The 25396-nt window shown below is 49.2% G+C and overlaps 1 long non-coding RNA gene across 8 annotated transcripts in view; it reads right to left on the bottom strand.

Moving 5' to 3' along the window:
- The window catches only part of LOC101690609, a 227250-nt gene extending 208800 nt beyond the window's left edge, over positions 1–18450 (bottom strand). For 3 of the 8 annotated variants that reach the window (XR_006606186.1, XR_006606188.1, XR_006606182.1), the window contains exon 1: positions 17117–17353. This is a non-coding gene — a long non-coding RNA (uncharacterized LOC101690609). Of the gene's footprint in view, positions 1–17116; positions 17362–18351 lie in introns of those variants that run through there. The other 5 variants (XR_006606183.1, XR_006606184.1, XR_006606187.1 and 2 more) reach the window with 5 other exon arrangements.
- Between the last annotated feature and the right edge of the window lie 6946 nt (positions 18451–25396).

Below are 25396 nucleotides of genomic sequence, written 5' to 3'. Positions count from 1 at the left end.
CTAAGCCTCAAATGTTCAGCCCTGCCCTTAGGTCCATACTCCATCCACTGACATTCCAGGAGGACGAAAGAATGTGGATGAGCCTCGGAGCTGCCAGATGGGAGAGATGATCTGTGGTACAAGGGACAAAGGGACATTTGTGTTCAGATCCTACCTCCCCACCCCGCCGCTTCAGCAAAGGCGGGGCCTCCCCTGGACTGCCCTGTGCTCCTGAGGGCTGAGCAGAAGGTGCCATTAATAAACTTCTCCCAAACACCCCTAAATTCTTCCGCGTTGCACATTATCAATCATCGACCTGGAACCCTTGAGGCAGACATAACCTCAAGGCAGGAAAGCATACCAGTGAAGATCCTAAAATTAGACTGCCTGGTTTCAAATCTTAGCTCCATCCCTACTACTTATTCACAGTTACCTTGAAAAGTCACTTTCCCCTCTGCCTCGGTTTTCCTGTCGGTAAAACAGGGAAATTAAGATCGACCACACAAACTACACATACAAAGGCAGAGCGCTCAAGTCGGAAGCTGGTATACAGTCAGATCTATTTATATGCACACTGACTTGAGTCCACAGTGGAAGAAATCAAGGCCCAAAGGAGGGTAGCAATTCATGTCATTTTGCAGAGACAGGGGCTTGGGCATGGATCCCAAGACTCCAAAACTAGGAATTTTAAAAAATGAAACACTTATAAATGTTTTTCAAAACGGGAAGCACTCAACACCCTCACTCATTCATCACGTGTTTACTGACTACCTATTGTGCCAGGTACCCCGTTCCAGCATTTTTGGGGCTCATTGGCTGGCCGGATAATAATCACCAGCACTTACTGAGCACCAACTACATGCTGGCTCTGGGGGAAGCTCCCGTGCACAGAATCTCCTTCAATCTTTGCAACAAAGTACCTGGTAGATACTATTGACTTTCCAGTTTTACAGATGTGGAAACACACTCAAGAAGGTGACTTCTCCCAGGAGATTTGAGACTTCCCAAGGCAGAGGCAGGACCCAAACCTACACTGTAGGAACAAGAAGCCCTCCCTCTTACCCATTATGCTTCGAACGCTTTTCCATGCTCCTAATGCATGGGAACAACTCTCTTGATGGCTTTTGGTGGTCTCTGCCAACGAAGAACAGAACAATGCAAAATGCCAAGCAGAGCCCCGGGTCGTTAAACACCCAGGCTCTGGGCTCTCAGACCCTAAATGAATGAATAAATCTTGCTGATGAACCAGGCCCTTCTCCCAGAAGAGAGACCTGCATGCCCTCCTCCCCCAGTTTGGGTCTGAAGGCTGGAACGCGAGGCAGGGAGGAACACAGAAATTACATGTCTATTTATTCATGGGGCAGGCATCCAGGATGGGGTGGGGCCTCTTGGGAGCCCTTTCTATAAGACCACAGCCAGTGTATCTGTTTCTGGAGGGCTTACCCTGGCTGGGGGTATGTAAGTCCTGGGTAATCAGAAACACAGTTCCACCAGAGCAGGTGCCCTGCCTTCCTACATTCCAAGCAGAAAAGCACTAGGAAGTCTGGACAGGAAGAGGAAAAACCCACCTGGACAGGTCAAGATCATCGGACAGAGCACAATGGTCCAGCAGGACCGTGGACCTGCCTGGAATCCTGGGCCCACAATGAAAGAAAATACACTGAACATGGGCTGTTTCCAGAATGCCAATCCTACTGCTCCTACTACGTGACCTTGTCTGAGCTACTGCCCATCTCCTGGGCTTCAGTTTCTATCTCAGCATCATTCTGGGGCAGGTATAAGTGATCTTTAAACACCAACCAGGATCAACATCAGCAGGACAGAGCCCTTGCTCAGCGTTTATCACTCTGGTCCAGAGTTAATCCTGCACGATCTGATCCAGACTTTTACCCTAGGTTTACAGTGGAGGAAACTGAGGTAGGGAAAAGTTAAGGTCACTGCACAATGAACTAAGTCACAGAAGGAGGCAAAGGCAGGAGGGAAGCAGTGGCCCTCCAATGTCATGGACTAAGCTCTTAACCACCACACCAAAAATATTTTCTTTTAGATGATCAGTGAAGGTGAAATACTTGGCCAAAGAAGTCCCTTCCAATTCTGAGAGTGTAGGATCCCAGGACAATCCCAAAGCAACATGGGGTGCCAGCACTCCAGACACAAACCCTGTGTGAACAGGCAAACAAGATGCGCCCGGGCACCTTGGTGGCTCAGTCAGTGAAGCGTCTGCCTTTGGCTCAGGTCATGATCCCAGGGTCTTCAAATCAAACCCTGAGCAGGGCTCCCTGCTCAACAGGAAGCCTGCTTCTCCTTCTCCCTCTGCCTGTCACTCCCCCTGCTTGCGTTCTCTCTCTCTCTCACTAGCTCTTTCTCTGTGTCAAAAAAATAAATAAAACCTATAAAAATATTTTTAAAATACCATTTACTTAAAAACAAACAAACAAAAAAACAAAAACAAAAACAAAAAACCCCACACACTGCACCCAGCAGTGCTGTTTGTGTGGGGAAAGAAAACGACAAAACAAAACAAAGAAAAACAACTGCCAACAATTTGCATGCCCTTGGAGAACGGATAAATAAACCATGGTGTGTTCACACAGTGGAAGAGATGACCACGGCGAGAAACAGACTGCTGTGCACCAACAGGGACTTATCACGAGGTGCTGAGGCCCAAAGGAAGCTGCAGAGAGCACGGAATTTCTGTAAAGCTCAAGAGGAAGGAAAGAAAATAGTGTAGTATTAAGGCTGACTCATGTATACAGTGAAAACAATTTTTAAGCAAAGCAACAATAAACTCCAAAACTCAGGATCACAGTTCTCCCTGGAGGAGAGCGCTGAGATATAGGGCCAGGAGAGACCAGAAAGAAGATGCAGGCGGAGTCAGTGCTTACGGGTCAGACCCTGGCTCCTGAGCAAGGTGCAGGGTTTACAGGTGTCCGCCTACTACCACGCATCATGACTGGCCAATAAATGACAGCCGTTTCTTTTCGAGGCATCTATCAAGGATGATGGGCTAACCATCAAAGCTACATGAAATCTGCTCACCAACTGTCACCACAAATGTTTGTGACCAAAAGCATTTGCTAGTCAATTCTTCTGCAAGAAAAACAACTCTTGGACAGGTCTTCGATATGTTGGAGTGTCCAGGGTGGGCACACTGTGACCCTTAATAGGCTGTTGACTGCACGTTAGTGAGTACTTGCCCTCACCCAATCTTCGCCAGGTACCAGGAAGCTGGGAGCCCCCCTGTACTCTGGGAAGTGCGGAAAGAAAGTCCACCTGTTAGAACTCTGAGGGCATGACCAAGAATACGCTCCGGAGAGCTAAACAGAGACACCTGACAGAATAAACACTGGCCACTGGAATCCAAAGGATGAAGACTCAGGGCAGTGCTGCAGGCATAAGACTTGTGCTCTGACACTCTGACTGGATGACCATGGCTGGAGTTTCTATGCCTTGTGCCAAAACGAAAGAAAAAAGCATCTAAGTTGGACATCATCAAAATTAAAACCACTTGTACATTCAGGGAGTGAAGAGACAACGCACAGAATGGGAGAAAATGTTTGCAAATAATATACCTGAAAACGGATTAATACCCATAATATATAAAGAACCCCTACAACTCAGCAGCAGCAACAAACATTTCTGTTAAGATCTAGAAGTGGTCAGTAAGCACAGGAGAAAACTCTCAACACTTAGTCATTTAATGCGATGCAAATCAAACCCACTGTGAGACATCATTTCACAATTACCAGGGTGGCTACCACTTACCATATACATGCATGTATAGTTACGTATATATGTAAAATAAGTGTTGGTGAGGGTATGAAGCAACTATGGAAAACAGTATGGCCGTCTCCCCAAAAAACTGAACACAGAATCACCACATGACCCAGCAATACCTACATCCATAATTCCAGGGGCATGATTCACGGTAGCCACATGGTGGAGGCAACCTAGATGTCCATCAACTGGTGAACAGATGAACAAACCCGTGGTACGTGCGTCCAGCAGAAGAGCACCCAGCCTTAAAGCACTGACCCGTGCTCCAACAGGACTTTATGTTAAGTGAGTTAAGCCAGCCCCTGAAGGACAAATGCTGTCTGACCCCCACTAAGAGCAAGTACCTGGACTAGTCACAGTAGCAGAGACGGAGAGTAGAACAGTGGTTGCTGAGGCCGGAGGGAGGAGGAATCGGGACTCAGCGCTTAATGGGGACAAAGTTTCAGTTTGGGAAGACGAAGACGCTCTGGAGATTCATGGCTACACAACAATGTGGATGTGCTTAATGCCCCTGAACTGGACACTTAAAAATGGTGAAAATGGTCAATTTCATTATGTGTATTTTACATCCATAAAAACATTTAAATGTGAAAACTAAAAAACTAAAAACAAGCTATGCCTCAACGCCCCCACATTTGTCAATGAGGATGGTGATCAGCTCCGTCACCTCAAAGGGTTTGCTATAAGGATTGAGTGAGCCCAGGCCTGCAGGTAGAGCAAAGCGCTTCACAAGTAGGCGCTCAATAAATGAGAGTAAGCGCCCAGCATACAGCAAGAGCCATTCTCCAAGACTCAATCCAGCCCCTCACAAAATGGGGAAGAAACAGACGGGAGACATGAAAGGCTCACTCACTGTGACCCCCCGCCCAGAAACACCTCTCCCTGACCTTGCCGGCACCATCGGCCAGACTCCAGGATTCCAGGCAGGTGCAGAGGTGGCCGAGATGGCCTCACCTGGTCAGCCCCCCTTCCCCTCAATCAGAAACTCTGTTCTTGGGAATCTTGGGGAAGGGGGTAGGGAGCAGGTACAGAGGTCTTATCAGTAAGAGAGCCTCCTCTCAACTCCCAGGTCCACTTTCCACCAGGAATACCAGCAATCCAGGTCAACAGACAATGCAGAAATCATTTCCTATCTGCAGGGCTCACAGTTCTGCAGTCCGATCCTCCTCCCATTCATGTTGGGTTTAAAGAGTCAGAGGTGAGATACGCAGCAGGCCTGGATCCACTTCCTCTCTGCCACCCCCCCTCCACCCCCTAGATGTGCCAGCTGGAGGGCGGGTCCCCAACCACCTCTGGGAGAGCCTGGGAGCTCCCAGGGCCTCAGATGTGGTGCCTGGGAGGCGAGAGGCACGCCCTACATCTGTTCATCTGAACTCAGTTTCCTCCTGTATCACCTTTTACAGAGGAAGAAACACGCCCAGAGTCGTGAAAGTCATGCATCTACCCTGCAGCAGTGCTGAGGCTCAAGCCAGAGAGTCTGGCGTTAGGGTCCGGGGAGACGGAGGCAGACGTGAGGCCAGGGCCATACAGGAAAATCTGATGCACATTGTCCCTTCTGCCCACGCCGCCCGAAGCAAAGCTGGGTATAGCGAGGCACTTACAAGGGTCACCAGGAGAGGAAATGGAGGTGGCACCCTTGTTTCCTTGTTCAGAAGTCCGAGGAGACGGTCAGGGAGGAGGAGAGGGCTGAGCCAGACACCTGAGCGTTTCCTCTCCGCTGGCACTTCATCACTGTGCTCGTCACGCCTCCCCCTCACTGCCACCAAGTCCCACTTATAATTAAAACAGGTTTAGGACACAGAAAAAGCAGTAACGGGAAGCCCTTTGCCCTCCATCTCCATCACCCGCGAGAGCTACAACCTCAATTCTTCCCTTTGCTCTCGCGGTCTCTATCCAGAGATTGTCTCATTCAGAACAGACAGCTGGGATCTTGATCTCTAAAATTTACAGCTGAAGTCAAAACTGCCCTGCCCTTTCAGAATTCTGCAGAAGAGGAGGGATCGGAAAACGGGAGGGGAATAAAGAGAAACTTCATCTAGGGAAGAGGATTCGTTTTTATATTTCCTGAGGATCTGGAGTTCATGGGTTGGTTCCAAACCCAGTCTTCACACTCTGACCTGGGTTCCCATCTACTTTGTAAAAGTTGTGTGACCTTGGCCGGTCAGGGAACACCTCTGAGCCTCCCTTTGACCCATCTGGAAAATGGGGTTGATAACGGTTGCTGTCACATAAGGCAGTGCCGAGCAATGCATGGGCTGATGCCTGTGACATACCTGGCACTGTGCCCTTCACACAGCGGGTTGAGCTACTGTCCGTAACATACCACTCTGATTACTACAGATGCTCACCATTAGCCGAAGGAAGGAATTCATGTTCCCACTCAGAGATAAGAAACAGACTCCTAGCCCCTCTATCACAGGCAAACCCATCTCCACCTACTCCACTCCAACCCTGTCCATGACCCCCATCCCCTGACCACGAGGCCTTCCCAACCAACCAGACCTCCACCCACCCAAGTCAGCGGCTCTTGAAGCTTTCCCTTGTGTACAGTTGCCGGGCTTCCTGGGCTCCAGCACCATCCCGTTCATCTCGGAGAACCACTGTCCCAGCATGGTGTCTGTCGTCCACATGTGCAAAATCCCATGTGTGTATCCCCGCACTAGACTCACTCAGTGGGGAGGGTCTCCAAGGGACCCCCGGAGCTCTTCTCAACTGCAGAGCAGCGAGCCTAGCACAGTGCCTATAGTGAGACAGGCAGTAAATGCTGGTGACTGAACGCAGCTGTTCCAGTGCAATTTACACACGGAATTCGTTCACACTTACTAACTGCACGAATTAACGTGGGGACGGTTCTGCACGCTGGTGCACAGTCAGGGCTTAGCCCGGTAGGGTGAGGATTTCCTACAGCGAAGGCTGCGCTGACAGAACTTTTGCTCTCACTCTGCCGAGATCTCTCAAAGTCAAGGACTAGATCTTCCGTGAAGTAAACTCTGTAGTCCTGCTCTGCCACGGCCCTGGAGCCCTGCGTAGTTCCGGGCACAGAAACCTCCTGTGGTCTCCAACTACATCCTTAATGAATTTTTCCTGTGAGACGCTCCCACAGATAACCCAGGAAAAGCTGTACAAAGTGGGGTGGGGCTTCTCTCCCCATGAGAGCTGCTTGTTTGTTTCCTTCAGCAACTTTGCTGCACAGTAAATGAAGAGGGATCTGAAAATCATGCATGTTCCCCTGCCAGAAATTGGCAATGATGAACCCGCCAGGAGGGCAAAAGCCCAGGAGCTGCCGGGAAACCATCATCATCATCATCATCACGGCCCGGTAACGGCCCACCAACACCATGGCTTCCCATCCAATGGGATACAATAGGATTGGCTTCGTAAAAAAAAAAAAAAAAAAAGGCAACCTGTGTCAAGGCAGAGAGGGAACAGGAAAAGGAAGGAAAGAAGCAGTCTAGAATCTAAGAAGCAGCTACTTTCCCAGGCACACGGAGCCCATCACAAAAGCAGGTAAGGGTCTGAAGAAGCAATCCGGAACACCATGGGCAAGCTGTTTTATGGAAGAAACATTTCTTCTCTTCGGAGAGGGGCTGGCCCATTGCTTTCAATCCCAGTCAACAAGGATTGAGGCAGGGAGCACCCACCAGGGTACCAGCACCTCACGCCGGGCCCCTGCTGGGGCGGGGGCTGGGGGAGGAGGGGCACCGCAAAGCCTGGCACGTCTGCTCATGCGATGGGAGAGCCATAGCTGGGGGGCAGGCTCTTGCACACATCTGCCCCACGTGTGTGTTTTCTTTGGAGACCAAACGGACTTCTGCCTGGAGAGCAGAGCTGGAAGGGTTCCATGTGGGACTGAAGAGGTCATCAGCTGCCTTCCAAACCAGCGAGGTACTTGGACTTTATTCCACAGAGATAAGGAGCTACAGAAGGTTTTGAACAGGGGCAGGGACGAGATCAGAGTGCACTTCGGAGAGGTCGGTGTGCTCCTGGTGTCCTGGGTGTGGAGTCTGGGAAGAGCATTCTAGCTAATGCAGCAAAGAGTGCCCTCTTATTGGATGATTGGCTTTTCCCATTTTTCAAAAGGTAATAGGAAAAACAAAAGGTCCTCTGTGTGGAACGGCCCTTGTGATTTATGGGAGAGCAGCTGGAGCAGACAGAGGCCCCTTCCGGCCCTCACTCCGCCGGGTTTATTCCACGGTCCCACTTAAGTAATGATTCATCCAACCAGGGCGGGAGGCAGCCTTGGGATCACTTCAGCCCATCTTCCCACTTAGAGACAAAGACATCTCCTATCCTTGGGGAGCCTCGCTTCTTATGAAACAGATGAGTGCATCTGGTCCATTAAAAACCCACGAGGCAAAGGCCAGAGTGTCCCGGCGAGGTCTGTACTGAGAGGACACTGCGGCTGGGGACCTGGAAAGCCTCACCCACAGGCCGTGCTTCCACTGCTCCTTTCCAGGCCCACCTTCCCCCCAGAGCACCTGGGAAGAGGAGCTCCGAGGCTGCCTGCTGGCCATAGTCTCCTCGGTGCCCCCAGAGCCAAAGGCACCATCCCTTCCCTATCACCTCGCTGGACATTCCACACATGTTTTCTCAATCAGTAAGACATTCCCTGCATAGTTACTTGTTTAAAAGGAAAAGCAAAGGGTTTTTTATCAAGCAAGGGGTGACGAAGGAAACGGAAAATCACCGTCTTCCACCACCACGGCAGCACATGGCAAGTGTCCTTGCAGACACAACTCCCAGACAGCACAATAAGGTTTCCACCTTTTATACCTGAAGGATTCCTGAGACCCTCGACCCTGGTTCTGCAACCATCCCTCCTCTGGCCCAGCACTGAGATCTGACAGCCCGGTCCTGGGACGGCTTCCCGCGAGCTCCCCCCTCGTGCAGCCTGCCCTCCCTGTCTGGGGGGTGCCCCCTCCGTCCCACTTCTGCCCAGAGTGTGCTTTTCAGAGGGCAGGCGAGATCCGGAAACTCCAAGGCTGGAAGCTTGTAATGCCTTCCCGGTTTTCGTCGGAGTACCTGCTGCATGATAAGCAGGCAGTGAGCAGCCCACAGAACCCAGCCCTCATCGGCTCCGAACTACAGGCTGAGCCTGGGCCGCGGGTCAGAAGCCCGGCTTGTCTGGCCAGAGGCAGCTGGCAGATACAGGGCTTAAATGATACTGAAGGTTAGGAATGACAAGGTTCTTCCCGAGGACTGGCGTCTGAAGACAGATCACTGACAGTCCTGTCTCCCTCAGACAGAAGCAGCCCCCAGCAGGACAACTGGGGGAGGGGGGCCACCAGTCCTCAGCCTAGGGGCCACCTCCTCGAGGAAGCATTTTGCATGCCTGTATTATTCTATTTTTCTATTCCTTAAAAGTAAAGTCAAAGCAGCCTTTTGGCCCTCACCACCACCCCATCCCCGCTTTCCTCCTCCGATGACGACAGTGACTTTGATCTAAGTCCTTCTGGCCCATTCTCTAGACACTCACATCCATCCCCGATTATCCTTAAGGAACACGGAGCAGGAGCTGTGAGTTCTCAAACTGACCAAGGGGTGTGGGCCTCACACATGCTTTCGATTTTACCACATGCTGCCTGCTGGTCCCTCAGGAGACCTCATGCTCACAGCTGAGTCAGGGGACCCTGAGACACACAACCTCGCCAAGACTTGAGTCAGACTTGCTATTCTGGGCACATTTTAAAATAGGAAAGATGTACCCCCTGGACACCACTCAAATGCCTGTCAGCTGAAAGATGTGTTCTGAACCGGGGGCGTATCCGTGGAACAGAACGGCCGTCTGAACACCAAACTGCAGATATCTGTGGCAGCGTCCCCCATGCATCAGGCTTTGCGAGAAAAACCAGACCTGGGGGGGGCTACACACCATCCCAGTCCGTTTATGTGAGAAAGACAAAACTGTAAGATCAGAGAACAATTACTGGTGGTCAGTGGCTGGGCACAGGGTAGCAGACTGACTGCAAAGGGACAGGAGGGACGTCTGGGGGTGATGGAAGTCGTCTGGACCTCAACAGTGATGACGACACAACAGTGTTACACAGTGTTGTGTGTTTATGACAACGCCCCGTGCGGTTTGCCAAAACAGAGCGAATCCGCTAGACCGACGTCAGACCTCCATGGCGCCTCGCCCCTGACCACGTCAGTGAGACTCAGAACCTCTCCACGTGCACTCGTGCCTCTGCCTTCTTCCTTGAGAGCTGCTTACTGATCTCTTTCACCTACTTTATGATGAGGCTGTTTAGCTCTTTGTTACTGACTTTGAGGAACTCTCCACCCTCTTTATTACAGCTTTTCTGTGCTTAGACACGCTTTCTTCTTGAATAGCTGGTCACATCTGTCGATGTCTCCCTTCTCATGTGTGCTCCGCTCCTTCTCTGGTGAACGTCTCCTGGGCCTCCCTGTCTCACTGGGAAGCAGGATTTCAATACTGACCCTTTCACCCCACGGAAACGATCCTCCCATGTTATTCTATTCATATTTTTTCACACTCCTTACAATAATGGGGCTCGTCTGCAGACTTGCTTCTTTCTGTGTTCCCCCATACATAATAAACTCCCTGAGAACTGATACCATATCTGTTGATCACTACTGAACATCCAAGGTCTAGAACAATGCCCAGCACACAACAGGCATTCCACAAACATCTGCTGAATAAGAAAGTCAAGAAAAGTTTAACGCAAGTGCCTATGATGCATGGAAACATGCGTCTAGCATGTAATACACACTATACGTAACTGTTAATGACGTATCAGTGTATCACTGTACCACTGACAGCAGTAAACATCACACCTCTCACCAGAAAACAGCAAATGTGGCTTCAGGGTCAATCTCATGAGCTCCAATAGTTACCTAAAACTTTTTTTTTTTTTTTTTAAGATTTTATTTATTTATTTGACAGACCAGAGATCACAAGTAGGCAGAGCAGCAGGCGGAGAGAGAGAGAGGGAAGCAGACTCCCTGCTGAGCAGAGAGCCCGATTCGGGGCTCGATTCCAGGACCCTAAGATCATGACCTGAGCCCAAGGCAGAGGCTTTAACCCACTGAACCCCTACCTAAAACTTTTAAAATACTGAGATGCTCTGATGTAATAATTCTGAGACTGGAGATTTACCAAAAACAACAACATCAACAACAAATATAATACAAAACAAAACAAAAACAAAAAACCCTAAACAGCTTTAACTGAAATATTGAAAAATTTATATATATATATATATATATATATATATATATATATATATATAAACAGTCTATTATGGAACTGAGCATCAAAATGAGAAGAATGATTACGTGAGCAATGAAGTTGTCACTGAACAGATATGTTATCAACCAACAAGCACGGACAGAGACTACAAGAGTATTCAGGGATGCTTACTACCTGACGGTAACTAGGACAAGTCAGGGTGTGACCATATACACCAGAAGGACAACCACAGCGATAAAGACAAAACAGTAACTGTATTTAACTCAAGAAATTATATTTTCCCCAGATTTTCAAAGATAAGCTCCCCTTCCTTTCAGGTGCAGAAAGCCAAATTTCCCATCACAGAGTCTGGAATCTCCAACTCAGTTACCTGCTTCCTGAAATACCCTCCACATGCATTTGTCATCTCTCTAAATATAAAATCTGGAAAACCACTCCTTGGTTGCAACCCTTGGAAAGCACCCCCAGAGCTGGCAGGACCCGCTTAAGTCCATTTCTGCCTGGTCTTTAAGGCTCTTGAGAGTGCCCCAGCCTCCTGCCATCTCCCCTGGACACACAGGATCCTCCTCTCTCGGTTCCCCGTCTTCCGGGCCCTTGCTGAGACCGAAGACCTCTCACCTCTCTTCCCTTTAGGGTGGGGACTGGAGGACTGAGCTGCCACATACTTGGCTGCCTCCTTTTCATGTTTCTCCTCCCTACCCCAGCAGATATCACCAGCGATCTGCCTCTCTCCTCTGCCGGGAGGGTCCTCACTGCAGAATCAATCTCCTGTACCTGCACTCCCTCGCCCACGCACTCACTCCTTCCATCCCCTGAATTCCTACCATGCCCCAGGCACCCTTCTAGAGCCACCCTGTTGGGCAGAAACAGAACGCCAGACACGTGTACTTAGATTTTCTAGTAGCCACGTTTTAAAAAGGTTAAAAGAAACAGGTGAAATTAATTTTAATAATGTACATAAGCCAATACATCCAAAATCTCATTTCAACATATAATCAACATTAAAGAATTCATTAATGAGGTATTTCACATTTTCTTTTTGTACTAAGTCTTTGAAAGTGATGTGTATTTTACACATGCATTACATCTCCATTAAGACAAGCCTCTTCCAAGTGCTCAGGGGCCATCTCAGCTGGTGGCTACCACACGGGACAGCAGTTTCAGATGCTTGGGATACAGCACTGAACAGTCCAGAAGCCTGTTACTAGCAGCCATGCCCAGCACCACAGCCTGGGCCAAGAGCCCGTGATGCTTGCTTGTTTGCCCAGAGGCCCTGGCTTCTGACCCTGTTTTAGGCCCTTCTCAGCACAATGGGCGGATGGATCGTTTATAAAAGCTCAATCATATCCCATCAGTTCTCTGTCTGAAACCCTTCAATAGCTCCCCTTTCACAGAGTAAACGATGACTTGCTATGTAAGGTGACAGATATTAGCTAGATTTGTTGTGATGCTCATTTCACCAAGGTCAGGTACATCTGCAACTAACAGAACGTTTTATGTCAATTACACCTCAGTCAACGAAAGGAAAAAGAAAACAACATCTCCGCAAAGACATGAAGACCATATAAAGGACCCACTGTGTGCTGTTCTGCCATCCTGTTCCGCCTCTGTCCTATCCGCCTGGCTCACGCTACCACTCCAGTTCATTCTCTGCTGCTCCTCCGTCTCACAGGCTCACCCCTGCTCTCAGCCTCTATCTTGGCTCTCCCCAGGGCCTGGAACAGCCTCCTTTGGACCAGCTTCCTCCACCTCCTTCAAGGCTGCTCCAATGTCAGCTTCTGGACGGAGCGTGCCCCACCAGCCAACTTAACACTGCAGCACACCCCAGGCCTCCAGACCCTCACCTGCTCTACCCGCTGCCTTAAAACACATTATCCTCTAAAGCACTATTAACAGGACACCTGGGTGGCTCAGTCAATAAGTGTCTGCCTTCCTTCAGGTCATGATCTCGGGGGTCCTGGGATGGAGTCCTGCATCGGGCTCCCTGCTCAGTGGGGAGTCTGCTTTATTTACCTGAGACAGAGAGAAAGCAAAAGAGAGAGAGAGCGTGAGCAAGCAGAGGGAGCAGCAGAGGAGAGCGACAGGCAGGTTCTCCACTGAGCAGGGAGACCCACATGGGGCTTGATCCCAGGATCCGGGGATCATGACCAGAGCCACCAAAGGCAGACGTTTCACTGACTGAGCCACCCAGGTGCCCTCAACATACGAATTTTGGAAGGATGTAAACATTCAGTCCATAACAAATACCATGGAGAAAATAAATCTCAGCAGGGGAAATGAAAGAATACAAATATAGCAACTACCACTTATATAATAACTACCACATGCCAGGCCTGGTGCTAGGCACTTCACGCCCAGCGGGGCCAGAGTCACTCTGCACGAAGTGGGTGCAGTTTCTGCCTCCACCAGTTCCACATCTCCCTCTGAGGACCACCCTGCCCCACTGCGCGTCTTGGACTGGAAAGGACGCTAGAGGAAGGCAGGGATTTTTTTCTCTTTCCTTCCCTGCTGGATCTCCAGCAGTTAGAACAGTGCCTGGCACACAGCAACTGCTCAGCAAATGGACGAACAGATCCATCAGTCTTGAGCTGAGTAGCACAGTGACCAGGCAAAGGGAGTCCTAAAGAAAAATCAGTAACAACCGCTCTTCTGTCTTCGTCAAGAGCTTACTTCCTCTGTGCTAAGTGCTCCGCACCATCCCAGAGAGGGAAAAACCATTCTCCCTGCATCGAGCTGAGAGGTTAAGTCACCTGCAAAAACAGACTGAGGCCTGAGGGGTACCCCCCTACTTCCCTGTCTTTTTGGAGACCTGCTTCTGCAGCTTCCCTGATTGCTTATCTCTTTCTTACTTACAACAACCAGGCTTTCACTCAGATGCTTGCAAAGACCTCTAGTGAAGTCACTGCCATCTTGTCATCTGTGTCCACAGAATGTCACCTTTACATTAAAATGTATTCAGAAACCACTACTCCAAGCAGCCACAGGAAGTAATAAAAACCCAGTAATTGTAGCAGTGATATTAGCTAACTTCTACAGAGGGTTTACTATGAGCCCAGGCACTCTGCCGAATGCCTGCTGTTCATCCCCGATTTCCTCCTCACACCAACTTGTGAAGCAGGTGCTTTACTGTCCCCATTTTATAGATGACAAAACTGAGGCTTACAGAGGTGAAGTAACTTGCCCCCAAAATAACCCTCTTATAGGCATCACTACCTCTTAGAGGCATTACCCAGAGGCCTCCAGCAGCTACCTGGTTTCCTTCTCTTTCTTCAGTGTTCCTTCCCACTGGGCAAACCCTCCACTTCCCAACACTTTGGGCTGCTTCATCTCTAAGACAATGAAAATAGACTAGGGGCTGCTTGATTCCTTAAAAACAAAGCAGTCCTTGACAGTCACCTGATTCAGATGAGAACCAGGGCTGTGTTAGCCACCAGACAGGTGAAGCCCACCGGCCCCTCCTCACCCGGCCCCTCCTCACGCCACCCTCCCCTGCTCTCAAGCAGCTCACGGTTAAGAAGGGAGGAAGAGGCAGGTAAAGAAGGAATCCTGGGGCTCAGATTACCCACCAGACACCAGCAAAACAACATCCTCTACCTTCACCCCCCCAACACACAAAAAGAGGAAGAGAAAATAAAGGAAAGACAAGTCAGAATTCTGCCACCAAAAATGACTGAGACCATTTTGGCCTCATGAATCTAAGTCTCCCGTTTTATGACCCACAGTGTCGTTGTTTTTACCGACAGGGTTGAGAGAGGGGCTACGACAATCTTTGGATGGAAGGTTTGGAAGCTACTGCAGCTGCACACATGCAGGATAAAGGCAAGGGCTCCGAGCAGTTGCGGGGAATGTGCAGGAAGGGGAAGATTTGCTCAAAGAGCCTATCTCCCATCTGCTGTGGATGTTGATGGTCATTAAATGCCGGTTACGAAGTCAGGCAGGGTGCCTGGTTGTGGCACTTTACAAATACTCACAGATTCTGCACCATGTCTGAGCTTCCTGTCCGGGCTCCGGGAGGCCTTTGCTCCCCAGGCTCTGGGGCCAGAGCTCTGCAGACACTAAAGGCCTGTCTGAGGCTCCGTGGCCCCACTCAGAGCAGCTCGATCCAAGGGGTAGAAGAGGCAGGCAGCCAGAGCCAGAGGTGTCTTTGTACAAGATGTCAGGATTGGGGCACCTGGGTGGCTCAGTCATTATGCGGCTGCCTTTGACTCAAGTTATGATCCCAGGGTCCTGGGTTCCAGCCTTGTAATCAGGCTCCCTGCTCAGCAGGACGCCTGCTTCTCTCCCCTACCCCCACTCTCTCTGCTTGTGCTCCCTCTCTGGCTGTCTCTCTGTAAAATAAATAAAATAAAATAAAATAAAATAAAAAAGATGTCAGGATTTCTATCCTGCCTGAGTCCTGCTGTTCTTGGTCAAAAAGCATCCTTTGCATATTCTTTTTTTTTTTTTTAAGATTTTATTTATTTATTTGACAGACAGAGCTCACAAGTAGGCAGAGAGGCAGGCAGAGAAAGAGGAGGAAGCAGGCTCCCCCCGTGTAGCAGAGAGCCTGATGTGGGGGCTTGATCCCAGGACCCCTGGATCATGACCCAAGCCGAAGGCAGATGCTTAACCCGCTGAGCCACCCAGGCGCCCCATTCTTTGCATATTCTTAATTTCACTGTCCTCTTACTTCTGGGAGCAGGCCCTGGGCCAAATCCTGACGGCTGTGTTAGTTCCCACCTGTGTGACCTTGAGGCTACTTTCAACCACTCTGAGCTGTGGGTTCCTCACCTACAAAATTCTGGTAATAGTGATAATTTTATATGATCACTGGGAGATTAAGTGAGATAATATATTTAAAGCCTTTAAAACTGATGCTGGCCCATGATAAGAACCTCATCATTGCTAGATACTTTATTATAATTGCCTGGTGAGGTTGTAAGGCGTATACAATCCAAAGAACATGCTTGGCATAATATACAATTTCCTGTTATTATAGGAACTACTATCATCATTATTATTTATTATTATTACTATTGTTATTAGTTCCTTAGATTAATTGGAGAAACAGAAGAGTCGGAGGAGGCACCTATCAGAGAACCATCTGAGCTGCATTCTCCAGTAGGCCGAAAATTTCTGAGGCTTACTAGGTAACTATAGAAGTGGCCATCAGTGGGGCTTATCGATGTTGCTCTGTTGGCGCCCTGGATCCAGGGCTCCTTACAGACCCGGGATACAGAACAAGGGAGTCCTGGTCTCTTAAAGAGATCACAAACCAGCATCAGGAGAGAAGGAAAAAAAAAAAAACAAATGCAAAGAGAGTGATGTGTCTACAGCCAGCTGTGAAAGGGAATGCAAAATAAAAGGCCCAAGCATCCAGGAGGGCATCTGACAAAGAAGAGCTACAGTCAAGTACAGCCTTTAATAGGCCCATGCCACATCGCCAGACAATTCGTTCCGGCAACTATCCAAGGTCCTCGACTTCCTCAGAAAAGGGCTGATCTGCCATTGGTCTGGCCAAATTCAGGGATATGAACACAAAGAAGAAGAAAGCAGGAAGGGGTGTCTTATCGTCCAGGAGACTCTTGAGCTGAGCTGTTGGAGAAAAGTGTCCACCCCAGACAGGCAGAAGGTTCCAACCCCAGCCAGCCTGCCTGCCAGCCATTCAAGAAGAAAAAAGAAGCTAAAGCCCATGGGATTGACTGGATGTGGACACGGAGAATTCCTCCGGTGTTTAGACCAGCAATCACAGAGACCAGTGGGGGTCGGAGATCTCAGAACGGAGAAAAAGAACTCCCTCCTTCTAAGCCAAAAAAGCTCCAGCCAGGGACAGAAAGAGCACACCAGACAGCATGGAGGAGGGAGGGAGGGAGGGGAGAGGGAGGAAGAGAGGGGAAAGGCCGAAAAAGCAAGCTGATTTGTCTACTCTTCCAGAGAAGCCTGGCTTATGCAGGATTCTGCACTCAGAGTAGGTAAAGCCACAGCAATAAACAGGACCCTTCACCAGACCAAACTACAATGTGACCACATAATAAATCCCCTCTGGGAATTCAATGGGTGCAGCATTATGGTCGCCCCTGGACCCAGGCAGCCTTTCTCCATCACCAGACCCACACGAGGAATTCCAGTTGGGCCCTCTGCCAACAGCTCAGACCACGAGGCCGTCCTCACCTCTAAGATGTAACTGCCCTCCAGTCGTGGAGACCGGGCCACGAGGCTTTGCCCAGCCAGCCATTCTGTTTGTCCTTCTGCTGCTTCCAAGGTTTTTCTCCAAGTAAATCTTTCAGGAAGTTCCACTCAGGGTTCAGAGGATCCACACAAGTACCTTTTCCACTGGTTAGAGTTTTAGAAAGATTTGCTGTGACCACAGGACTGTGTCAAATGAACAAGCCTCAACTTGTCAAGGCCAGTATGCAAAATAGGTCTGCAACATCCTATGACTAACAGCAGAGAAGATACAGTCCCTGTCCTCCAGGCCCCCGCCCACCCACCACACACAAACACACGTTTTTCTCCAGGCTTTGCTTCCTCCAGCAGCAAAACAGCTCCAGGAGGCAGGGCTCACAGTGGTGGAGTGGGCCAGCGGGGGTTGCCAGCCTCCCTTTGGAAAACACAAGACCAGAAAAGAAAACCAAAACTTCACCCTCTACTCCCTAAAAACCCTCGCAAGTGAGTTCCCCTCTTCTCTCATCTTCTGGAAGGGCCTGAAGCCAGGGACTCCCGTGAACAGAAGAATATTCCATGCTTACAGAGTATCAGGAAAATTCATAGTGTATCCGGGCACCGGACACATGCAGCCTCATGGCTGCCCTTCCTGAAAGTCAATAACCACCCCCAACACTAGCAAGAATAAGAGCATGTTAGTCTAAGGACAGTAAACACAATTATACCAACAAGCCATCCAAAAAGAATGACCATGAGAAGGGTGTGGGGACACCCAGCAAATCTGTAAATGCAATGCAAAAGCAGAGAAAAGTTTCCAAAAGCAGTTTCTGGGTTTTTGAAAATCATCTGGTGGGGGAAGATAATGGTCAAAGGATGGAGGCAGCATCATATGCTTCACAGGCCGCCAGCTTCTCAAAAGGGTCCTCCAAACCCTATCTGCGACCCCAAATCGGTACTGATTGGAGGAGCTCTATTTTTAGGTGTTCGGTAACAATATACCTTCCATCAAGTGCACAAACCCGGAATTATCTCGTGCATGCATTGTCCATTTGATGTCCCCCCACCAACGCCCAAACTCACGGCCACTCTCCAGTCTGGTGATGAGGAAAGTGCGCGGTTAACAAGCACACCTCCGAATCCCAAAGCCCCTCTCCTCCGTCCAACTACTCTCTGCGCATCCCAACTCGCCAGGCCTAGGCTTGCGAGTTCCCAGAAACGCAGAGGGCGAAATTCTAACTTACTGGAAGGTGGATCCCGCTGTGTCTCGGCAGGTCGCCGGGGCTGCCAACACCCTCTCCGCGTGGAAATCCGCTCGCGGCCCCGGGGGATGGCGGGGTCCGTCCCTGCGCGCGGCCCCTCGCTGCCGGTCCGGGTCCCGGCCGCCCCGAGCCTGCCCAGCCCGCGGGCCCATGTGCTCGGCGGCCGCACGCGCTCTGCCCGCTGGAGCGCGGGGCTGGCGGGCCGCCCGTGACGTCACGGCGGCTCGCGCTCGGGCCGCGGGGGAGGGGGAAGCGCGCGCCGCCCGGCCGGCCGCGTGCGTCCCCGGTCCCCGCGCGCCCGGTGCTCGCGGGCCCCGGCTCCTACCCGCCCCGCGCGCCCCTCCGCCCGCCGCCGGGGCAGCGCGAGTCGCCCAGCGGCCGAGGGCTGCGCGAGGAGGCGGGGCGGGCCTCGGCTGCGGAGGACCCAGGAGACGCTGGGCGGGGGGAGGGGAGCGGGACGCTGGGTACCCAGAGAGAGGGTGGGGGGGAGCGCTCGGCCCCGGCGGGGCGTCCCGGCTGCACTGGCGCCCGGGCCGGAGCGAACCCGCGCGAACCCTGCGGGGATGCCCGCACGCTGGAGCGCCGCGATTTCCGCACTCCCGCTCCCAGCCTTCCTCCCCATCCTGGCGCTCTGGAAGCAGGGAGTCTTCCCACTTGCCGGATGGGGAAGGTGAGGTCTGTGAAATAGAAGGACCAAGATGCCCTGAAAGGGGACGGGAGACCCCTGTCTCAGCTCCATCCCTAGCGATCCGAGCGCCTCCGTGGGTACCACCCAGCATCCGCGGGCCTGGCGAGGAGGGCACACGCACCTCCCCACCTTCTTGGATCTCCTTCTCCTTCCCCAAAGGCTGAGGTTGGCAACCCCCCCCCCCACCACCACCACCACCTCCCCGTAGAGAGCCGCTGTCTGCACCGTTCCCTCCACCATAAAGTATGACAGTCCCCCACCCCCACCCCCCAGTGCCCAATAGTCCCTCCGAAGGAACTCCGGAGCGCAGGCCTTTTTGTTTTCTCCTCGTTATCCCCGGACTGGACCGATGCAAGGAGCAGTCTCTTTTCAGTTGATCATTTATTGAGCACCTACGGGGAGCCGAAGCCCTGCGAGGTGACGGGGAGAGTCTCAAAGACCAGTTGGGCACAGACCATGGAAGGTCACAGTCCGGTGAAAAGATGGACGCAAGTAGGTGATTTCGGTATTATGGAAGCTAAGGCTTCCCCCGTCTCTCCACCCAATGCCTATCCTGTATCATTTCTACCCACACACTCCTCCCTCCCTCTCGTGTCATATTGTTCTATTTCCATAGCTTCTTCCCGACGTGAAGCGTTCTCCTCTCTTGGAAAAGGAAAAAAACAATGTTCCGTTGATGCTTGCAGACTTCCCGCTACACATACCCGTTTATAATCACGAAACAGTGATTTGGGCCTGGCGCCTTTGGGAGCTGGACGCGTGTCCAGGCTGTGGTGGTCAAACTTCTGCACCCATCCTGTAGGAGCTGTGCGAACTTAGCCCTCTGATTGCCTAAATATTCTCCCAGGAACCAAGGTCATCACCGGGGAGGGGGCGGGGGGGGGGGGCAATAGTTGCCTGCTGGATGCTCCCAGGCCTCGGGAGACCCAGCTTCTAAAGGCAACCTCAATTCCCTTCCCGGGTCAGGACTGTGGCTACAGATCCTTCCCTTTGCTGCCTACCCTGGGGCCTCTCTGGGCTGAAAAGACACCTTGCCCTAGGACTCCTTCAGCCTTGACCTTGACTCTGTGTGCCCTCTCTGAATACCCAATACACTAATCCTGGGCTCACAATTTTCCTTTTTGAAAATTCTTCTTTAAAATAAAAAAAAATTGTTTTTTTCAGAAAAATACAAAATATTTCAATATCCCTACTTTAAAAAATTAACTTTTTAATTTTTTTATTTAAATTGAATTTAATTTACATATCCTGTATTATTAGTTACAGAGGTAGAATTTAGTGATTCAACAATTACATACGACACCCACAAAATTAACTATCTTTTACATTTTGGTAAATTTGCCCCCAATTTTTTTTTAATCATTTGTTTTTGCAAAAGTGGTACAGAATATGTGCATTGTAAAAAATTGAAACTAATGCAAGATAATACAGTAAATAAAAGGAAACCAAAACTTTAGCAGCTAGAAATAATTTTCATGAATAGTAGATAAAATCCCAGACATTTATCTTTTATGATATATATATATATAAAATAAAAAAGCAGGGTTGACAGAAGAATAGATAGATTTAAAAAAAAATCTATTGCAAAATATTAATACCTTAAAGTTGCTGTTTTCAAATTTAAGGTATTTTACTTCCTCTTAATAGAAGAAAGGGAAGCTGATAGGAAGCTGAAAGAATTACTGGAACATTGTCAATGTTTCTTTACCCCATGAGAGATGTTTTTCCTAAATAATTCTACAAAGGTTCAGAAAAGCAATGGTGAAAAACGAGAAGAGAGTGAATCCGGGTCTCTCCATTTTACAGAGCAGGCAAATCCAGGACGTCAGCACATTTCCTCTCACCTTCCCTGACTTCGCCTGCTTTATCTGTGCCGCTGATACTCCGTGGCCTCCCTCTAATTTAGAACTGTGATGCTCCATGGCCGGTTAGTCTTGGGTCTATAATTAAATAATCTCATGCTCACGTCCAGTCCTTTGCTTTTCCACATCCGCTTCCTCGTCTACAAAATCATCCACTTGTTTATCACACACTACAGAGCTCCTAGTGTGTGCCTGGCACGCCCTAGTCCCCGGGACTCTAAAGCAAGGTCCCTGCTCTCCAAGGGCTTAGGTTCCAGTAAGAAGAGGTGGACAAAGAAGCCAGTAACCAAGACAGTTTCAGCAGCGATAAATGCTACTGAGACAGAACAGCTAGGTGAAAAGCGGAGAGGGAAGAGGAGGGGAACTGACTCTAGATAGGAATCTGACCAAGAGGCCAGATGTGCAGACTGGAGAACGTGCCCCTGGCCTGGGGAATAGTTAAGAGCAAAGGCCCGGAGCCACAGGAAAACAGGATCATCAATCATTTCACAAAGGCTGTCGAGTCAGACAGGGAAACAGTGGCCGGCGGTCATCCTTTTCTATCAGGTCAGGAGTCACGTGTCTTCAGCTCGTCCTTCTCTCCCAGCACACACTCTGTAAATACAGGGAGCCCCCAGGAGTGAATGAATGCACGGCCATCCTGGGTCTTGAGATAGGATGAGAGGGCAAAGTGCCAGGTGCAGCAGAAGCACAGAGGGGAGCATCTATTTGGCACAGGCTGAGAAGACTCCCTAGGGAAAGTGGTTACTGAGGCAAAATTTGAAAAACAGATTAGAGTTGCCAGTCCAGACGAGGAGGAGAATTGAGGGCATTTAAGCAAAGGAAAAGACAAGTACACTTATGGGTTGGACAAACTATAAGCGATTGGCTACGGCCAGAGGATAAAATCACTGTTGGAGTGGAGACCTGGGTAGCTCAATCAGTTGAGTGTCCAACTCTTTTTTTTTTTTTCTTTTAAGATTTATTTGTTTATTTATTTATTTGTCAGAGAGAGGAAAAGCACAAAGAGGGGAGCAGCAGGCAGAGGGAGAAGCAGACTCCCTCTGAGCAAGGAGCCTGCTGTGGGACTCGATCCCAAAACCCTGGGATCATGACCTGAGCTGAATGAAGGCAGACACTTCACCAGCTGAGCCATCCAGGCATCCCTGAGCGCCCACCTCTTGACTTCAGCCCAGATCATAATCTCAGAGACCTGAGATTGAGCCCCACAAGTTCATAGCCTGCTTAAGATTCTTTCTCTCCCTCTCCTTCTCCCCCAACCCCCCCCCATCTCTAAAAACAAAACAAAACACTGTTGGTAAAGTGTGAAAAGGCAGTGAAGACAGAGAAGGGTACACCAGATTCTGAGGAGCCTTGAGTGTCCTTAAGAAAAGGGAAAGCCCCCAAGGACCTTTGACCAGGCCTGAGACACAGCCTGTCTCCCTGGGTGGACAGACCACACTCGCTGTCCTTCAGAGAACAGATTTCAGGGGGCACCTGACCAGAAGCAAAGACAGAGATTAGGAGGTAGCAGCAAAAATCCCAATGAGGAAAGGATAAAATCCTGGATCAGAGCAGTTGCCTTCGGAATGGAGAGGAAGGGATAAATGCAGAAGAACATTTAGGAAGATAAACCCATTAGATGAAGCAGTTGGGGGAGAAGGGGGAGGGAAGGAGGAATCACGGGGGAGGGCAAGGTTTCTGGGTTTGGTAGGAGGGGGCTGATGGTCCGTTAATTCCGATGGGTCATACGCGGAACGGATGCAGATTTGAGTGGGGAATTGGGGTGCCCTCGGTTGGGGACTGGTTGACTTAAACGAACCTTTGGGTCTTCCGAGTGAATGTCTTCCACATTCATGGAAGGAGTCTTGGCAGGAGGTAGACATTGAGCAGTCACCAACATATAGAACAGTGGCTGATGCGTTGGACAGGAATGAGCTCACCCAGGCAGGAAGTGTGTTTAGTGGGAGGACCAGGGATAGAACACTGAGGAATGAGCATTTATGGGGCAGAAAAAGATAGAGGCTGCTTCTGTTCAGAAAGCTCTCTGTAAATCTGTGATTTGAGGTTTGGTCCTCTGCCTTCTGCCCAACTCCACAGCCCCGGACGGTCCTTAAGACAGAACCACCCCTTTGCTGAGGCATGAGACCCCTGAGTTCTCTTCTCGACGTCTGTCCAGTGATTAGGGTCATTAGGCTCACCCATCTATATCCTTCATGCTCACAGCCTTTGCTCTGGAATAGGCTTTTCTCCCTTCCTTCTGGATTCTGCAACAACCCATCTGGTCCCTCTGACTTCACATCTCTGTGCGTTGATAGGCTCCAAGTAGTGTCTGTGGATCTGCTTTATGAAAACCAGGTTTTCTCTGCCCTTGCCCCAGCTGCTTACTATCTAATTGTCCCATCTCCTTAGCTTTTCCTCTTTCCTAGAATATTCATCTTTAGAGCTCAGCTGTGCTCTGTTTTTTAGCCCCTGTGTCTAGATTTCTGTGTCCTCTTCCCCAAGGCACAGAGATCTACCAGCCTGTGTCTCCTGCTTGTAGGACTCACGCTTATGCTGGCCCCAACCCTGACTGGCAACCTCCAATAGCTGGTGAACAGCTTTTGAACAGCCCTCAGGAAGAGACTCTGCTATAATAACACTATTCACCAAGTCAGACCAGCAAGCTGACCCAGAAAGCTCATCGTCTTGCCAAAGCTCAGACAATCGGCAAGTGGCAGAGCCAGGATTTGACACTGAGCGGACTTACCTGGGTCTCCTACAGCTCAGCTGCCCCCAGAGGAAACGAAGCCAGGACTGGCTGTATTTTAGGCAACAGAGACAAAGCCAGTAGACTCTCAGTTCACCAACACTTCTAGAACCACACTGATCCTCCCTCTACATGGAGCCCTAGAAAGAATGTGTGATTTGAGGTCAGACAGACCTTGGTTGGAATCCAGTAGCTTCAATGATACTCTAGATGACTGACTTAATCAAAGTCTCAGATTTAAAAAAATTTACTATTTTTAAATATTATTATTTTATTATTTTTAATTTATTTTAATTTTATTCATTTTTGAATTTATTTTTCAAGGTTTTATTTATTTCTTTGAGAGAAAGAGCACATGCCAGAGCCAGGGAAGGAGCAAAGGAAGAGGGGGAGGGACAAGCAGACTCTACGCTAGCAAGGAGCCCAACGTGGGGCTTGATCCCAGGACCCTGACCCAAAAACCAAGAGTCAGATGTTTAACCAGGCACCCCTAAACTTATTTTTTTAATTGTGGTACAATCGACTTAACATAAAATTTACCCTTTTAACCATTTTTAAGTGTCCCATTCAGTGGCATTAAGCACATTCACATTGTAGTGAAACCATCAGCATCTCCCAAGCCCTTTTGCACTTAAAAAACTGGAATTTTATAGTCATCAAGCGCTAACTCCCCATTCCCTGCTCCCTCTGACACTGGGAACCACCAAACTACCTTCTGTATCTGTGAATTTGATGACTCTGCGTATCTCATATACGTGAAATCATACAATGCTGCTATGTATATGGTGTGTAACTATCTCTTTAAGACCCTGCTTTCAACTCTTTAGGTATCTATCCAAAAGTTCTGGATCATATGGCAGTTCTGGTTTTAATTTTTTAAAAATTAAAGGATCAGATGTCTTAAATGAACTTTTATTTTTGAATAATACTAGATTTTGAGAAAACTTGTGAAATAGTACAGAGATTTCTTGTATATCCCTCACCCACGCCCTATTATTATTAACATTATACATTATCGTGGTACATTTGTAAAAACTAAGAAAACAACATTTGTACCTTCCTATTAACCAAACTCCAGATTTTATATGAATTCCAACAGTTTTTCCTTTAATATGCTTTCCTGACTCAAGGATCCCATCTCCAATACCACGTTCCATTTCTCTTTAGTCTCTTGTCATCTATGACAGTTTCTTAGATGTTTCTTGTTATTCGTGACATTGCCAGTGTTGACGATCATTGGTCCAGAATTTCATTTTGGTTTATCTGACATTTTCCTGATGATTAACAATGTCTCAGTTTTTCATTAGTAAAATGGGAACTAAGATGCTATTCTACATGTTATCTGTAATGAAAAGATCTATCCCAGCTGTAGACTTTGCTGCACCAACATTAACCTCTGGATCTCCTGCGACACTAAATCCAACCACTTTTTTAGAATCTTATGAACTTTGATCAAAACAGACCACTTAACTGCATTTGAATTCAGTAGTTTAAAACCCTTCTTAGCAGAGCAATGTAAATCGATCCTGCAATGTTATATCACCTCACACCTACTAGAATGGCTATCATCAAAAAGACAAGAGATGCTGGTGAAGATGTGGAGAAAAGGGAACATTTGTGCATTATTGTTTTTAAAGATTGCGCTTATTTAATTGGCAGAGTTCACAAGTTGGAAGAAAGGCAGGCAGAGACAGAGTGTGGGGGAGCAGATTCCCTGCTGAGCAGAGAGCCCTATGTGGGGCTCGATCC

Source organism: Mustela putorius, unplaced genomic scaffold, assembly GCF_011764305.1.
Source record: "Mustela putorius furo isolate JIRA1106 unplaced genomic scaffold, ASM1176430v1.1 tig00000228_pilon_pilon_pilon, whole genome shotgun sequence".
Classification (NCBI taxonomy): Eukaryota; Metazoa; Chordata; class Mammalia; order Carnivora; family Mustelidae; genus Mustela; species Mustela putorius.
This window is presented reverse-complemented; position numbering and strand designations above follow the sequence as displayed.